Source organism: Quercus robur, chromosome 4 (genome assembly GCF_932294415.1).
Source record: "Quercus robur chromosome 4, dhQueRobu3.1, whole genome shotgun sequence".
In the NCBI taxonomy this organism is placed as follows: domain Eukaryota; kingdom Viridiplantae; phylum Streptophyta; class Magnoliopsida; order Fagales; family Fagaceae; genus Quercus; species Quercus robur.
The window spans coordinates 27090458-27095981 of NC_065537.1; positions in this window are offsets into that span (position 1 = coordinate 27090458).

Sequence of the window (5524 nt, forward strand, 5' to 3'; positions counted from 1 at the left end):
AGTCAAGTACCTTTTTTTTTTCCTCTACTTTTTGTTTTGTACAAAACTTTTAAAAGTACAGAAAGCGCTAAATCTAAAAGTTTTGTTTTGGGCCTAAACAACTGGCGTTTATGTCCATTCCCACAACTTATCCATTAATTTAGACACTCCTATTCCAACTTCCAAAGCACCAAAAACCAAAAAGAAAAAACAGTAACAGTATTCTAATAAAAAGAACAAAATACCATGACTATGTTTCTTTAAGCTAATAAAGTGTAACTTTTTTTTTTTTTTTTTTGGTCTATGCCTTAAAACAAGTTGCATCGACACTGGGATAGATGCTCATAGGATTTTTCTTTTTGGGAAAGTGGGAAAGATAAAATAGGGCATACCTAATTTGCTGCTTTTGTCTCGAGGTCAGTGTAATAAATATATATATATATATATATATTTTTTTTTTTTTGTGATAAGATAATATATATTTATATCAATTAAGAGGAGCATTCTCATTAACATATCTTTACAAGTAGCAAATGTGAATTCAAAGGAGTTCAAAACATTTTTCATTAAGCAGTAACACATGACATAGCAATCAGTTTTGAAAATTTTCTGCACTAAACCATACAAGTGTTTCGGTTTTTCTAAAAACTTATATATTATTACTATTATATAAAATAATGAATTTAATTTAATATTGTTAAAAAATATAAAATAAAGTGGAATTAAAAAAATATTTATTTATAATTTCTCTAGAAATAAAATTCACAATTTTGGATAATTATAAACAAATACAATAAACTTGAAAGTTAAAAATCACTTATTGCATAATGTTACACAATGTTATTGCTTATGAATCCTTATTGGATGCACAATATTATGAATGGCAATAATTGTGTTGGTCGGTTTCGGGTGAAACCGATCTCACCGGAATTCTTCGAAACGCAGCGAGATCTCGCCAGTTCCGACAAGATCTTGCCAGATCCATCCAAGATCCGGTGAGATCCAGTCGGATCCGGCGAGATTTCTGCCAAATCGTGATAAAAAATCATTGGTTCGGCTAAATCCGGTGTTTATTGTGCCAGAAATCGACGGATTTAAGTGAAAAAAAGGGCCGGAATCTGGAAAAATGGCCAGAATCTGGGAAAAATGGCCGGATATTGCATGAACTTCGGTTCGGGTTGGGTTTCACGGGTTTTGAACTGAAAAACCGATAACCGACCCGCTGGGTGTCGGGTTAGCAAAGTCGGAAACCGCGTCCGACCACCGGAGTCGTCAGATCGGGTGGCGGCAGGTCAGACGGCGGCAAGTCGGACGGGTTGGCCGGGTTGCCAGTTTGCCTGGACACCCCTACACCAAAGTCACCAAAGTTAGACATCACAGTCTTCTCAAATCTGACAAGTACCCACATGAATGAGCTTTCAAATCTCACATTTATCAAGTTTTATCTCCTCTCTCATCATTCAAAGTTTCAAACATCACAATCTTCTCAAATCTCACCTTTCTCTCTTGAAAATTGAAACACCAAAGTCACCGAAGTCAGACATCACAATCTTTTCAAATCTCACCTTTCAAACAATACAGTAGTAGTGAGGTTGTGAACTCAAGCTTCATACAGTCGACTACATTTTTTTTTTTTTTTTTAATAAAAGTTTTACTTAGGAAATGCTGACCAGTTTTCCACACTACTACTGGGTTGTCTGAAAGGTGAGATTTGAGAAGATTGTGATGTCTAAAACTTTGAATGATGAGAGAGGAGATAAAACTTGATAAATGTGAGATTTGAAAGCTCATTCACGTGGGTACCTGTGAAGTGAACATGTGGTTTTAATTTGCTTAAAACTTGCACGCCACATAATTATTGCCATTCATAATATTGTGCATACAATAAGGATTCATAAGCAATAACATTGTTGGTTTTTTTTTTTTTTTTGAGAAATAATTACAATATGCTGCTAACTCTGCAACTCGAACCTTTTCTCTCTACACCCCAAGCACTTTATGCGTGGGAATGTGTCAATTCAGTTACAAGGCCTTTGGCAACATTGTTGGTTGTTGATTGTTCATAATATTGTGTAACATTATGCAATAAGTGATTTTTAACTTTCACATTTATTGTATTTTTTTATAATTACCCAAAAATCTAAATTTTATTTCTAGAAAAATTATAAATAAATATTTTTTTAATCCCACTTTATTTTAGATTTTTAAACAATATTAAATTAAATTCATTATTTTATATAATAGTAATTGTGGGACCGAGAAATTTGAGGTCCCAGCCCACTTTACATTTAGGGTCCAAAGCCCAGGCCGAGGAGCCCTATTGCCGAGGATGTATGATGAAAGCCCCAAAAAGGCCCAAGGATGTGGCCGAGGACGATCTCACGCTCAACACCTCACAAAACGCCTGAAGAAAAGGACAAACTCAGTACAAGGGCAGGACAAGGGAGAAAGCTGCCAACACCGCAGTATGGGGCCCTGCATCTGACAGGCTCATACTCCAGACCATGCTATTTAACCTTTCCCAACCACCCCCAACCACTCGGATGTATGGATTGATAGGACGAGTCTATACCTCAAAAAACCAAAACTTACACGTGGACACTAAATGGGAAGTAAACACTAGTATAAAAGGGAAAGAAAGCCAAGGGGGAAGGGGGCCCCCAAAGAGGGAGGATAAAAAATCCTACAAAAAGGGAGAATGGGAAGGATATGAGGCTCCTCGGAAGAAGTCCGAGGACTTAAACCCTCCAAGCAACATCGATGTAAGGCTTAGCTATTCAGGCCAAACCTACCTTCATATGAACTTCCATAAAAATCATGACCAGACCGCTGTCCGGCGACCAAGGTCCAGCCTTTTAAGCCCACTCTCTATAAATTATATTGTTCGGGCCCTTTACATACGAGCCCAATGCCATTCTTGGGTCGCTAAAAATTGTGTCCCTACAATTGTCGCCATCTGTGGGAAAGGCTCGCGCGTTGGCACAGGTGGCGGTGGGGTCAAACCTCTGTCAAGCAAGGGTCTGCGAAGGTTCCTTCATTTCCAGTAACACGCTGTTGTCGTTCCGACATAAATTCCCGCTAGGGGCTACGCCTCGTAGTGCCAATGGCACGGGCAGCCCTAAGGGCTTCCAACATCAAGCTAACTCTCCCTACCTTGGTCGAAGGGCTAATAAAAATAAATAAATACAAGTTTTGGACAGAACCAAGGCCTTGTATGGTCCTCGGACTCAAGCCTATGGGGAAACCAACTACTTAAAAGAAAAAATACAAGTTTTGGACAGAACCAAGGCCTTGTATGGTCCTCGGACTCAAGCCTATGGGGAAACCAACTACTTAAAAGAAAAAAAAAATACAAGTTTTAGACAGAACCAAGGCCTTGTATGGTCTTCGGACTCAAGCCTATGGGGAAACCAACTACTTAAAAGAAAAAATACAAGTTTGAGACACAACCCAGTACAATCATACCTTGGTCCTCAGATCAGAGGCCAGGTGTTATTGAAAACACGACCAAAATTCCACACTACTTGGCAACCCTCTCGGATGGTTTATTTTGGGTTTCTCATTCTCGAGCAACTACCTCACGCGCGTCACGGTACACTCAGCTGTTATCTCGGTTAGTCTCATAAGTTTAATCTGCTATTGATTGGTATTATTATATTTGATAGTTTCAATAGGTTCAAATTAATAGCTTTTTGTTACAAGGCTTCCTATCCTAAGTATTATTAATGGAAAATACATATGTAGCATACCCATTCACAAAGTAATTGCCGTAGAAAAGAAAAGTATTTAGAAGGAAACAAATTCATCTTTTATTAAGACAAAGAAATAGTACAACGTACAATGAAAGAGCTTGAATAAGCTTATACTAAAAACTAACTACATAAGCAAAAAGAAAAGATACAAGGGAGTGAAGAAAAAGCGGAAGAAGAGGTGCAGAGAAGAGGGATGCAACAGTTCCAAAATGTTGTCTAAGGAAACCATTCCTCAATGAAAGTTCAAAAAAACGTGTACAAAACACCTTTGAACGTTTAGACCCCCAAATTACAACATAACCAATACAAGCAATATGTCAAACAACTAGTGTGCGGAAACTTAACACATGCTATAATATGAAATTGGTTAAAAACTATCTAAGCCATAATAAAATAAAACCACAGCAGATAATATAAAGGCAAAGATAGAGAGGAAGGAAGATGCAAACACAAAGACAACATGCGATGTGTTATCGAAGAGGAAACCGAAGTCCTCGGCGAAAAACCTCTCCGCGGCCCTCCAAGCGGTAAACAATCCACTAGAAAATATAGTTGGGATACAAGGACAGTAATAGACCCTCCAAGCCTAATCTACCCAGTGCACCTAAGCCCTCCAAGCTTCTTGCTCCAACGAGGTTGCGCCGAACCTTTTTCTTTTCTAGCTTTCCGGATTCCGCTACTAGACCATAGCATTAACCAATGAAGATTGGTTCCTTCCTAACTGCTTCCCAGAAATCCAAACAACTGTCTCACAGTGATGATGATGGTGAGAACCAGGTTTAGTATAATGCCTCTCAAGGTTTTGACAATGGAGAGGAAGAGAGTAGGGGAATTTGAAGAGACTCTAAGGTATAGATTGTGGGTGAAACAATCTGGTTTTTCTTTAGGGTTTCTCTCTCAAAATTCTCTCTGGAAGCTCTCTTTCAATCGTGGGTAAAAGGGGTATTTATACTGGAGTAGGAGAAGAATGTGAAACGTCAGGTTTTACAAAACAGGGGTGCCTCGCGGCTTGACCTCGCGGCTTGACTAAGTCACGAGATCCAGTCGCGAGTTAACCATATGGCCAGTTGTCCTGTTTTGTCCTGTAGTGCTCCAGCTAGCATGACTGTTTATCTTCCAACATGCTTGGCACGTGTGCTGCTTCTGGCAGCTTGCAGCCGCGAGTCCCAGCCGCGAGTCTCTGTTTTCTTGCACACTCTTGAACAAACTTCACTCTATCTCACTCATTACCCTTACAACAAACCCACCTAAATACAGGGTTACTAAATGCTGAATTACAAGCAAATTTGGCACGGAATAAAGCCAATTAGATGGTTGAATAAATTCAACCTTACAATCTCCCCCTTTGGCTATTCCGTGACAAAATCCTAAAACAGACTCTAGACTTAACATGTGAGTTGGGAACAGTTGAACAAAACTCACTCACACCTAACTCTAGAAGCTGTGAAGCACTTGAATCATATGAACATAATACTCCTGAAACACAACAATACACCATGATCATTGTAAGCAGAAATTATAAATGCATATGAAACAGGCAATATGTGATCAAGCAGAGATGGAGTTAAGAAACAAACCATGGCTTGATCAACCAAGTGAATACCACAAGGTAGTGATCACAGTGCTCATTCTCACTTGGAATGAACACAAGGACATACAAGTTAACAAGCACAAGGCAAGACACTTGTATGCTCAACACTCAACCAATGCATAACACACAAGGCATATGCATCTAGGAACAATCCTACAAGGGCACAAGAGTGACAGTACATAAACCAAAATGCAGAACATTT